The following is a 13992-nucleotide window of genomic DNA, read 5'->3' as shown; positions in this document are numbered from 1 at the left end:
GCAAATGACAAATGTTTTGAAGCTCAACTTAAGGAAAGATAGCCTTAGTACTTGGACAGTGGTTACTTAAGGCACAAGATAGGTAATGAGAACTTGTTTGCTAAGCTTGATAGAAATAAGAGTGGTAGTGTCTCCTTTGATGATGACTTCAAGGGTATTATCCAAGGAATTAGAGCCGTTGGTAACACATCTCAAATCGAAATCAAGCATGTTTTATTTGTTAAAGGTTTAAAACATAATTTGTTATGTATTAGTCAGCTTTGTGATAGAAGGTTTAGAGTATGCATCGATTCCCATGGATGTCAAGTGATTGATATTGACACTAACAAAGTAGCATTAATTGGTAAAAGAAATTAAGAATATGTATGTTATTTTTCTTGATGAAATTGAGTCTTGTGAATCTTGTCTTATTGCCAATGATGTATGTGATAGCTGGTTGTGGCATAGAAGACTAAGACATGCTAGTATGCACACTATATCAAAATTCTTGAGAAAAGACCTAGTCATTTGGCTTCCAAATATATCCTTTGAAAATGACAAAGTATGTGATGCATGTCAATTTGGAAAACAAGTTAGAAGTTCATTTAAATTTAAGAAAATCATAACAACTTCTAGGCCACTTGAACTATTGCTTGTTGACTTGTTTGGACTAATCACTGTTGCTAGTCTAGGAGGCAAGTCATATGGCTTTGTTATTGTAGATGATTACCCTAGATACACATGGGTATATTTTCTTGCTCACAAAGATGGTGCATTGCAACTTTTGGTACACATTGTAAAAGAGTTCAAAATGTAAAAGGTCTTACCATTGTTAGGGTAAGAAGTGACCATGGTGGTAAATTTGAAAGTGACAATTTTGAAATATTTTGTAATGAAAAAGGTTTTAACCACAACTTTTCTGCTTCTAAAACTCCACAACAAAATGGAGTGGGTGAAAGAAAAAATAAGACTTTAAAGGAAATGGCAAGGATAAAGCTTTGTGAAAACAACTTGCCAAAATATTTTTGGGTTGAAGCTATGAACATTATAGCTTACATATTAAATAGAGTTTCCATTAGAGCCATGATTTCTAAAACCCCTTATGAGCTTTACAATGGAAGAAAACCAAACATTTCTCACTTAAGGAGTTTTGGATGTAAATGTTTTATTTTGAATAGAAAAACACACCTTGGAAAAATTTGATGCTAGAAATGATGAGGCCATTTTCTTAGGATATGGATTGAATTCTAAAGCTTATAAAGTGTTTAATGAAAGAAATCTAGATATAGAAGATTCAATTCATATTGTTTTTGATAAGACTAATGTTGCACAAAAAAAGATAGTGCTTTATGATGATGATGCAAATGATATTGAGAAGAAAATGGAGAATATGAGCTTAGACAACAAAATAGATGATGGAGAGAGCTCAAAGGAGAAAAATGAGAAAAAACCACCACTAGAGGACTTGCAAAGATCAAAGAAGAGTACAACGACTTTCCTAGAAACTAGAGATTTATAAGAAATCACCCTTAAGAACAAATCATTGGTGATCCCTTAATAGGTGTTAAAATTGAAAGAAGATCGAGAGAGGCTTGTGAATATCTTGCTTTTATATCATAAGTGGAACCAAAGAACTTTGAGGAAGTTGAAAAGGAAGAGATTTGGATGATTGCCATGCAAGAGGAACTTAGCTAATTTAAAAGGAACAAGGTTTGAACCTTCGTTCCAAGGCTAACCAACCATCCAATTGTTGGTACAAAATGGGTGTTCAAAAACAAGATGGATGAGTTAGGAAATGTGGTAAAGAACAAAGCAAGGTCAGTTGCTCAAGGCTACAATCCAAAAGAAGATATTGATTATGATGAAATCTTTGCACCTATATCTAGGTTAAAAGCAATTAGACTTTTACTTGCCTGTGCATGCTTTATGAATTTTAAATTATCTCAAATGGATATGAAAAGTGCTGTCAAGCCCGACCTTATAAAGTACTTGCCATGTCCTTCATGTGATTGACATATGCTTGCATACTTGGAAAGCCCCGAAAAATCGTCAAAAGTCGATATTGTACCAAATGGTACTATTAAGTTGAATTAAGCCTCGAACTAGTCTAAATAGAGATCTTAAGATGAAATTGAGAATTTTAAAACCCCAAAATGACTTAAAATGATGATTTGGAGTTCGAGGGCTGAATTGGAGTCAATTTGGAATTTTCATGTTCTAGGGGTAAAATGGTAATTTTGTCACTTGAGGATAAAATGAGGATTTTTAGAAAAGATTTTGCTCACATTTGACTCATTGGAGTATGATTTAAGTTTGAGAGGTGAAAAATTTAAATTCTGACATTTTTAGAGTCTTAGGGGCAAAACGGTAATTTTACGAGTTTACGGGGGCAAAGTTGGAATTTTAGAATTTTACACCACCTAACACTTGTCATGCCCATGGATTTCAGCCATTAACATTTTACATTGTGGATAATTGAAACATTTTATGTGGTGGAGAGAGATTGCTTAATGGATAAGTATTACACATGGACCAATCGAAACATGCCATGTGTCAAGATTGGATCATTCTAGAATTTCCTTGTCAAATCTATTTAAAACTCCCTTAGTCTCACCCATATGGCTGGCCAAAGCATGAAGTGAAGAGGAAAGGAAAGAACACAAACCCTAGGTGGGAAAATTGAAGAAAAAGTGTGGGATTTCAAGGGATTAAGCTAATAAAGGTAAAATTTTGTGATTTTATCTTGTGATTTACACTACCCATGCTTTCTTTTTCATTTTCCATGCTTAGAACTCAAGTTTGCATGATGAACCCATGCTGGCCGAATTTGAGAGGAGAGGTTTTGAGCATTGATTTTGCTAGATTTCAAGCTAATTAAGTGTTTTTGGTTGTTTGGTAATGGAAAGTATGAAAATCTAGCAAGGAATCACTTTGTTCTTCACAAACCCACAAGAGGCCAAATTTTCTAGGGAGGATATTGAGCCTGAAATTGATGATATTTCATGATATTTTGGTGGTATTTAATGATTGGTGAGGCTAGAAATTTAATGGAAAATTTTGGCATGAAAATCTGAATTTTTACCTAATGTATAGACATGTGCGATTTATGGTTCGGACTGATAAATTGAATCATATTCACAGTCATTGAGGTATTTTAAGTATAATTGGAGTGTAGAAAGTGAAAAAAATCGATTTAGAGTTAAATTAGAGGTTTTAGCCAATTGCATCAAGAATAGGGCGAATTAGGTCGAATATCGTATTTAAACGGCTATTCGGACATTTTGCATCACATTTCGTGCATTCATATAGATTTATAGAGCCTGAAATAGTTTATGGTAAATTGACACAATCTATTGAAATTCATGTCATGTATGATGTATAGGTGGTGAGCCCTCTAACAAGGGTAAAGAGATTGTGCCCAAAGACCGGGAATAGGAGTATATCAAACTCCTAGTACTATGAGTAACCTTACTATCGTCTTAATTATCTAGAGTGGTTTTAATTCGATTTTGTGATTTTATGAAAAATGAGTTTAAATGGTAAATTTTTAGGTTTTATAAACAAAATGTGTTTAAATAAAATGATTTCATAAATGGTCTTGAAATTGAATGAAGGCTTTGAAAATAGAGTAATTGGAGACCATTTGATGTGTTGTAAATTCATGATTCTAATTGATTGGCTTATGACAATATTGGCATGAATGGCTGAATTGGTATTTGTGTTGAAATGTATAAACTATTGTTTGCCTTAATAGGCTAGATAATGATAAAATTGCCATATCATGCTATTGAATTTTTATTGTATGGTGGGTTTAGCTTACTGCAGTGAGCTGATTCTATGAACCAACCAACTAAAGGGGCACGAAACCTGGTCATATATATGTACCTCGATTGGAGAGGCGCGTAGGGTAACTCCCGAGGTCAAACTTTAGAGTTCACTTCACGCCCAACCACCACATGAGGGGAACTTGGCCAACGCCAAAGAACGACTATGTTTTCAAAATAAAAACATGATTTATACATACATAACTTTTTAACAGCTTTGGCGAACTCAGTTTGGGATAGCCCTTGGCCAAGGTATCTTTGATGACTGAGTATGATAATGATTTTGGCACAAGCCAAAGTATTAAGAAATTCATAAGCCATGTTAATTACTCGATTTATATGAATTGATTTTATTTGGTTGAAACAAGTTGAAAGGTGATGAATTTCAGTATGTTAAACTATTTTATCTATCTCCATTTACTCGACTTTAGATGGTTTAGATGGTATTTGTTTACTCACTGGGATTTTATAATCTCACCACCCTCATTTTCAACCATTTTAGGCCCGAGGTAGCTTGTGGATAGCAGATATTGTCATGGATTATAGTCGGCTTTACTAGTCCAAAAACTGTAAGTTTACTGCCTTTGTGCACTTTTGTTCCTTGTGGGCCCACGAGTCACTGTAAAGTAAATTTCATATCCTGGTTATCTATATTATAGTACGTATGAATTTATTTAGCTTTTACATTACAAAACTTATTTATCGATGACTCTATAAATATTGTTTTACAAGAAATTAAAATATTTTATTGAATATTTTTATTTTATTTAAATAGTTGCAATATCATTTTTAATAAATGTTTTAGACACCCAAATTTATTTTAAATCATGAAATATGTGTTTTCCACTCATCTACTACATTTTTAGTCGAGTTCGGAAAATTTCGAGAAAAAATGACGAAAACGCCTTTGTGAGGTGAAAATTATTTTTTCACAGTTTTGAAAGGGAAAAAGCTTAAAATTCTTTAAAAATGAGGTTTGGCAATGATTACTCACAGGGGAGATGAAAAAAAAATGGTACTAAAGCCTTGCGGGGTTCCGATTGGCATTTCAGGTAACGAATGTCTACCGGGACGTCGCGACGGTTGCCACGAGCTCGAGGGGAGTACTGAGTTGTGACAAGTGTATTCCTTAATGGCTTTATACAAGAAAAAATCTATGTTGAACAGCTCATTGGTTTTGAAGTTTTTGATAAAATTGATCATTTGTATAAATTACATAAAGCCTTATTTAGATTGAAACAAGCTCTTAGAGTTTGGTATGAAAGACTTTCAAAATTTGTAACTGAAAATGGATATTTTAGGGGGAGTATAGATAATACTCTATTCATTAAGAAAAAGTGAAACTAATTTAATTGTAGTTCAAATGCATGTTGATGACATTGTGTTTGGTGCTACTAATTAAAGGTTGTGTGAGAATTTTTCTAAGGAAATGCAAGGAGAATTTGAAATGATTATGATAGGAGAGTTAAAATTCTTCCTTGGTTTACAAATCAAGTAATGTGAGGATGGATTATCATCAACTAAGAGAAATATACCAAAGAAGTGCTGAAGAAATTTGGTGGGATGAATATGAAATCAATTGGAACTCCCATAAGTCCTTCTATAAAGCTTGACAAAGATGATAAAGGAAAAAATGTGGACCAAAAACTTTATAGGGGTATGATTGGCTCACTTCTTTATTTAACTACAAGTAGACCTAATATTTTGTTTAGTGTTTGTCTATGTGCAAGATTCCAATCATGTCCCAAAGAATCATATTGGACTGTATTGAAGAAGATTTTTAAATATCTATTGGATATTCTGTTAGGATAAGCCTTGCAGCCAATTGAGATTGGTTAAAGCTTAATTCTAATCATGCAACAACATCATTCATGTTGAATGATTAAAGGTTTTCCTTCATCAATAAGACATCAATTATAACAAGTTATAAGTCTACTTGGATGAAGTCCATGGGATTAATATGCCTTGCAAGGGAGCTGTAATGGGTTGTAGTTATGAGATCTTTGTGCATCAAAGCGTAATCTCTAAATGTTCCTGGTCAATGTATCATTGAGACTAGATATCAATGATAGCTAGAGACTGGTATATGCTATGTTTCTTACTTGAGAAGTAAGCAATTGATCTCATAAGTTGAAGTATAGAGATACTTGGAACTAGAATGTTGGTGCTTGCCTAGGAGAGCAAGTTCACTGAACATGACCCGCCATGAGAAGTGCATTTGGTATTTCATTCAAGTATCTATGCAATACTTCTCATCCGTCAGTTGTGTAAATACTTCTTAGACTTGATACCAGGTTGTCTTATGTGTGGAGTGCTATGCTTTGATTTCATCCCTACGGGTGCCTAATCAAGGATGCCAAAACAGGATGCTTTTGAGTATAGCATGAAGCATGTGAAGGAAAATGAGTGGTCAAGATAGGAATCATCACCCCAAGTGATGCAAGAGACAAATCCTAACTATTCTTGGTTGATATTAGCTTATTGAAGTCCTTCGCCAAGATGACTTAAAGATTATGAAAGGAGTTTCATAAGTCTTTATAAGGTTGATGGTCAAACTTTAAGAATGAATATGGAGATCAATAAGAGTAGACACTGCACCATGCTCTTATTATCTTTGAGATATATGATTTGGGAATGAATTACTCTGAAAGGTTGATAACTGAAAGGTTGAGTCAAACCATCTTGACTCTTTTAACATTTAGGTGGCCATGATGGATTACTAGATCCCAATCATGGTCTATGAACTCTAGGTAGTTAACTTGATTAATGATAAATTTAAAGTGGTCTAAATTTATCTAATTCTAAGTTTAACTTAAGAATTATATATTGAGTTCATTACTAACATGTTAGAAGCTTAATGGGTCACACACCTAAAATGAATGTTGAAAATAAAATGGGAGAGGAGATTAAGTTGGATTTAATCAAATTAGAAGTTATGAGCTTCTCAAGCACTTGATTAACATTGTTTAATTAAGTTGTGCCAAATTAATTAAATTGTTTAATTAAATCATCGGGCTTAATTAATTAAATTGTTTAATTAAGTCGTTGGGCCAATTAATTACATTAAACAATTAAGTTACTGAGCCTAATTGATTAAATTTGTTTAATTAAGTCATTGGGCCTAATTGATTAAAATTATTTAATTAAATTATTTGGCTTAATTAATTAAATTATTTAATTAAATTGGGTCTAATTGATTAAATTAAACAATTAAATTAACTGGGCTTCTTAAGGACTTAATTAAATTGTTTAATCAAATTATTGGATTAATTGGCAATTATAAAGTAGCTTTGTAATTAGTGTTTAAAATTAATCCAAGGTATAAATACCTTGCTATAGGCTCCAAACAAAATGAGAAAGAACGGCTGAAAAATTAAGAGAACGACACATTAGAAATTCCTTTTGTCTTGCCATTCCTTATGTGAAGAAAAATAGTTTTTCATTCACTTGATTTCTTTTCTGTGTTCAGCCTTAAAATTTTTGTATGGATTATGAGTTTATGAAACTCATCTTTGCTAGCACATTGTCAAGGCATAACTGTCATAGCCCAATTTTGGGGCCATGACCGGCGCATGGGCCAAATGGGCACAGCCCACCAAATCCAAGCAAGCCTCTTATGAAACTTGTTCATCATTCCATCAGACAATTTCTAAAGTTACATTTCTTAATTCTCAACTATAAGTACTTTAGTAATGTGCTATGACAACCAAATACTTGCATTTATATTAACCCAAAACGATGTCAACTATTGCCGACTCATAGTGGCAACATTAATTAGAATGCACACACACTATTTGTAACATGTATCTTAGTGATTTACATCACATGTACATTTACACAGGCGAAAGACTCTCGACTCTTAACGGAGTGACCTTAAGTGAAGGTGTAGCTACTGAATGCCGTGGTACCTACCAAAATGGCGAATATACGTGGACCCCTCACACTAGGTTCCAACTATCTTTGAATCTGAAAAACATAAAGTTGAAAAAGGGTGAGTATAAACTTAGTGAGTGAACATAAGAAGGGAACAAGCATTAATATGAGAAGTTTTAGAAAACATGATGCACTTATGTTGAAAACACTACAATTTAGCTCAATTTCTTGTTAAAACCCCTTAATTCAACTCTTGATCATTTAGTGCCTTAGTATTGAAAAATCCATGATCAATAAAGAAGTTAAAGAGTGGAAATACAGTAGAGTTCAAGCAAGCATAGCAGAACGAATCTCACTGCAGCGAAAAGGCATTACGTTGCAACGAGAATGAATTTTCGCTGTAGCGAACTTCAGGGCAAAATTTTGAACCAACAACCCGAGAGTTTCTCATTGTAGCAGGAATGCATTTTCGCTACAGTGAAAATCCGAGCAGCATTTTTACCCAACCACCCGAGAGTTTCTCGCCGCAGCGAGAATGCATTTTTGCTGCAGCAAAAACCCGAGCCATGAAATTTCCCAAGACCCGAGAGTTTCTCGTTGCAGCGAGAATGAATTTTGCTATAGTGAGAAACAGGGCAATTAAGTTAGAAGAATTTTTGTCACAGTAAAAAATCTAGTTTTGCTACAATGCAATTCAATTTGGAAGCATTTAACAATTTCAACATTCAATATTCAATGCAAATACATATTAATTCCAAACCTCTCTATATGGCAAATATATATATACATATATAAACACCTATACCACCACCGCCTCACCCAACTCATGTGCACTCCCATACCACACATAGCTGGAGTCATCGTGTGCACCCCCACATCGCGCACAGCTAATCCCATCGTGTTCTCCCCCACATCGCGCATAGGCAATATCATCATTCACACTCCTGCACCTCGTCATCATTGGCATGTGCACTCCCACACCATACATGCGCGGTTATAATTATCACACAATATTAACTATCCATACACAACATATATATATATATATATATATATATATATATATATATATATATATATATCCACATAATATAGGAGCACAAGGATTCATCAGATTACACATTCACAACATACAATGTTTCATCAAGGGCTTGTTCCCATTCAATTTTAAAGAAAAACCAATAAAATATTTCAAGTGGTTCAATCAAGCACGTAATCATTTATTCCAAAATATTTTTAATGCAAGTTCACTCACATGTCTTTGTTAATGCTTGTGGATCGACTCCAACTTCAACTAATGCTCCATGTGGAGGTGTGAGGCCTCGTTGGAACCTATCACACATAATAACATCACAATCAACTCAATTCACATAACTATAAATTCTAAAGGCTATCTCCTAAATCATGTTCTACCAATTATTCATAACTAGCTTCCAATTATCATTAAGTGGCTATTTATTTTCACTATTGTGGTCACACTAAAGATAAATAAACAACCTCATCTACAAAACACTCACAAATCTAGCCACTAGCCATTCTCAACAACTCAAAAATCAACTCAATTTCATTACTCACCTTGGTAGATTTGTAATTGAATTCCTTTTCAACATTTCTCAAGCTATTATAGAAAGTCTCTCCTTCTCTCTCTAAAACACCTAGCTAGTGAGAGAAAATGTTAAGGTAAGAATTTTGAGGGTTTTAAGATGGAAGAGTAAAAGAGCACAGAGGACTTTGTGAAAAGGTGCACAAAAGCATGAAAATTAGGGTTTAACTTGAGAAAGTCATGGAGGTTTTTAAGGAGACTTCCATAGAAGATAAAGAACGTGAAATGGCGAGAAGAGATGGGAAGAAGAAGAAGAAGAAGAAGAAGCTGCTAGAAATTAGATATTTATGCTTAAAGTTGATTAAATTCTATTTATTTACAAAAATGCCATTCAATAGTTGACTTTGCCGCTTTTCTTTCCCTTGGTTCAACTTTTTGCTCCTTTGATACTGAGACAAAGTCCATAATAGTTTAGAAGTACTTGAGTTCACGAAAACTTAAAAATTTAGACTCGATATGCAAAATGACCATTTTGCCCTTATTGTGAAAATTGTCATTATATCTATTTTCTTCATTTATTTCATTACTATATACATCATTCTTTTATTTCTTAGGCCTATTTAGACCTTAATAATGTTAGAAAACCCACTTCTAGAAGCTCACCCAGAAAATGATGAAACTACCCCTAATCCATGTCATTGTGTCTACCTGCGCTACACGTCTATGAAAGTCGAGATTTCACAATAGCACTCCCAATCCTTAAAGAAGGATTTTCTAATTCATTGGTGTGAATCACCATTAGATGCTGCACAAGGATTCCTTGGATAGCATTGGTTTGCAACAACCGCGCTGAGGTGGTTAAGCTTTTTGAAGGCTGATTTGGTGCTTTAACAAAGGATTCATCAACCTTTGTTATTTAGGTAAAGTGATATGATCATATACTTTTATTTTTAATTTAATTCTGTACTCAATTTGGCATGAAAGAGATCCTAAGAAGGTGAGGCGTAATTTAAATTTTAAATTTATTTTTGCTACATTTTATTTGTATTTGATGCATGATTAGCCCTCACCCAATAGTGGTATCAGAGCCCCTTTCATTCCATTTGAGTGCTTGTTCATGTGCAATGGATGCTTGATTAACAAATAGTTGTTTTGCATTTTGATTTGGTGTGATTTTATTAAAATCAATTTTTCAAAAAATCAGCTTTGCCAATTTCATTTAATTCTGTCCAGCAACATTTGTAGCCTCTTTTAATCTTATTTTAACTTATTTAAATCATATATAGACTTAACTTATGTGTGTTTTGCATTGTGCAAAGGAAGCACAAGAAAAAAGGACACCATAAGGAACGATTTTGGAGGCTGTCTTGCAAGGCAACACACACACGATTTTAGGTGTAGAATTTTGCTTCTATTTCTGCTTAATTTCCAGCAAATAAAATATGTAATTGCTACACATTTATTTCTGGATAGGTGGACAGAAAAATCATGAAATGTTCATGATTAAATAGGCTGATTTTAAGCAAGAAATTGGAGCAAAAAGTGAAAGCAGTCCAGCTCACTGTTATGACATGAATTTCAGTATTAATTGACAAGAAAGTCTTGGAAATTAATTCTGAAAAATTCCAGAAAAATTATCTTTATTAAAATGTTCAATAAGGATTACTTCTGGAAAATATCATGGTCAAATATGCTGATTTCAAGCAAGAAAATTGGTGCAAATATAAATCTATCCAGTTCACTGTTTTGGCATGAATTTCAATTTTAATTGACAAGAAACTCTTGAAAATTAATCCTAAAAAGTTCTAGAAAAATTATCTTTATTAAAATGTTCAATGAGGATTATTTCTGAAAATTTTCCTGGCCAAACAAGCTGATTTAAGCTATTAATTATTGAAAGTTTGAAAATAGTTCAGAGAATAGTTATAGCTTGGAAATCACTTTTGAATGGCAAGATAATCTTGCAAAATTAATTCTGAAAATTTAAAAATATTATCCTCATTTGAAAGGTTCAATTAAAGGATAAAATTTTGAATTTAAATTAATTTTTGAGTGGCTGGACACTTAACTAAATTAAAGGAATGTCCTTTACATGTGAAATGACACTAATGACAAAGGTTGTGCTTGGTGCCGCCACACATAGATGCCACACCTCCCATTGCCATGGATGCAACCGCTTTATGGAATGAGGTTGTTTGCTGGAGAAATTGGACACTTAATCATCAGGAAGGATTCTTTCCTTAGCTGATCATTGACTCCTAAATGTTGGGGATATAATGCCTAAAATCAAGGAGTTTGAATCCTTGATGGAATCAATCAATTTTAAATTGTTTGATATTAAATCTAAAAAAATATTAAGTCTTCCTCATTTGATGAAGACTTTTTAAATTAAGGGATTATGATTTAAATTTATCCACATCTAATTAGATTAGATAATTTTAATTAAAATGTAAAGTCAACTTGAGTGGATGACATCTTAATCCAATTAGGATAGATTTTAATTAAGGTAAATTTACTAATAAATTAAGACTTCTAATAATGATTAGAACTCTACAATTGGTGAATGGATAATTCAATATTGAAAGGTGGATAAGGACCTTCCTAAAACATGTAGGACAGATGATTTGGATCATGAAACCTTTTAAAAATTGTTTATGATAGATACTCAAACTAGGAACTTTCCTAAATTGGTTTAGGTTTCTAATTAAAGAAGTTTAATTAGAAAGAACGTACTAATAGAATTAATTGAAATATGATTTGAGCTAGCTAAAGGCCTTGATATGATCAATTCCTTTACTAAGTAATTTTTAAAAAATTATTTTTTAAAAATTACTAAATCTTTTCAAACCTAAGCACCGAATGACTTGAACTATAATCCTCAATGGTTGAGTGACATTTTTCAAATGAAATGCAAGATCATCATCATATTGAGCATGTTTACTTTATATGTTTATAACTAAATTGTGGATGTTTGTTGATGGTTATGTACTATAGACCCAATATGATTGTGGATGTTTGGTTAAACTGCTATTTATGGGATTCTTTTCAAATAGGTTTACGAACCTTACCTTATCTTTTACATTTTGGATTTGTAAAATTCTCTTCTCATCTAGCTCCTCTCGAATGTAACTTGAGGTTTCTGCATTCAATTGTAACTATAAATAGGATTAGATTAGGAAAGAAATTTTATAAATCTGAAGATCAAGATTCAAGGTGCCATGAAGAGCTAAAGGTGGACGCAAACTAAGGCATGAAGTGGTTAATGTATGTTATCCTTTAGGATTTGACCAACTAGTTTCCTTTTATGGCTCAAGGAAACTAGAGTAGAAAAGTCCATAACCATCATAGTAGAACAACATGCGATAGATTTAATTTTATGCGATATATTAAATGCTATGCATGCTAATCAAATGAAACCTTAATAAAATGAAAAGGATAAAATCCCTCGGTAAATATTAAGTCACATATTGTGTATGATTAAGTTGCCTTGCATCATCTAGCAAAATAACTTGGCTACTCTTTTAGTTAGAGGCTTGCTGAGCACACTTAAGCCACACTTTTACAAGAGTATGTTGAGCTATTGGTGGGTCTTACTCAACTAGTTTCATAAAATCCGGATGCTTGGAAACTTGATTATTATGGAAACTAGAGGCAAAGGCTAGGCGAAACATATATGATATGGTCACGACCTAAATTTTGGGCCATGACCGGTGCATGGGCCCAGTGGACGTAGCCCACTAAGCCCAAACAAGCCTCTTTACGTAATCCCTTTCACTATCCCATCAATTTTTCATCACCATTACTGGACCACTATTTATAATTTTCAACTAGATGTATTTTCGTAATACAACATAGATATAAAAAATTTACATTTGTATGATCTCAAAATAAGGTTATTCATAGCCATCTCATAATGGCACTATTATCCCAAACTATGCATGCATCGTTGGCAAGTGATTCCTAGCAATTTACATTTAATGTACATGTACTCATACAAAAGACTTTTGACGACCAGCGGAGTGCTTTGGTGAGGGTACGGCTATCGAATGCCATGATACCTACCAAGAGTGAATGCGAGTGGATGCCTTAGTCTCAGTCCCAACTATCTATGGATATGAAAAAATGCAATTTAAAAGAGTGAGTATAAACTCAGTGAGTGAACATAAGAAAGGAACAAGCAACGATAAGGAATGTTTTAGAAAACATGATGCACTTACGATAAAACCATGCAATTTAGTCTAAGTTTTGGTTAAAACCCCTCATTCCAAACTTTGAATGTTTAATTCCTTAATGTTACAAGATCCATGATAAACCATGCAGTTGAATAGAATGAAAATTTCAGCAATGACCAAGCAAGACAAGCAAATAGAGGTTTTTCTCGCTGCAGCGAAGAGGTAGTCTCAATTTGTATATAATTCAGGTTTTCAAGCATAACTTACACTAAAGAAGTCCAATTCTAATGATTTTTATATCATTAGAAAGATAAGAGGCTGGGCTATAACTTTTATGTTTACCACTTTGTCCAGTTCTGACCGAAAGGTAGTCAAAATCTTTATCGAAGTGAAAGCACTGCACCAGAATATGGGAACTACCCTAGAGTTTCTCGTTGCAGTGAGAATCGGCTAGTGTAACCCCTCCCCTAACTTGAGAGTTTCTCGTTGCAGCGAGAAACAAAGCAATTTAGTTAAAAAGGGTCTTGTTATATCAAAAGCCATTTTCTTGTTGAAATGGAAAGCAATTTGGGAGCAATTAACAATGCCAACATACAACATA

General features: G+C 33.4%; 1 long non-coding RNA gene across 1 annotated transcript; it reads left to right on the top strand.

Annotated features, from left to right (window-relative positions):
- LOC108660788 lies at positions 2663–5134 on the top strand. The gene is made up of 3 exons (XR_001926477.1): positions 2663–2701; positions 4306–4372; positions 4856–5134. It is a non-coding gene; the product is annotated as an uncharacterized LOC108660788 (long non-coding RNA).

The sequence above is a fragment of the Theobroma cacao genome, chromosome 2 (genome assembly GCF_000208745.1).
Source record: "Theobroma cacao cultivar B97-61/B2 chromosome 2, Criollo_cocoa_genome_V2, whole genome shotgun sequence".
Taxonomy (NCBI): Eukaryota; Viridiplantae; Streptophyta; class Magnoliopsida; order Malvales; family Malvaceae; genus Theobroma; species Theobroma cacao.
The sequence above is the reverse complement of the archived record's forward strand: the minus strand, read 5'-3'. Positions and strand labels throughout refer to the sequence as shown.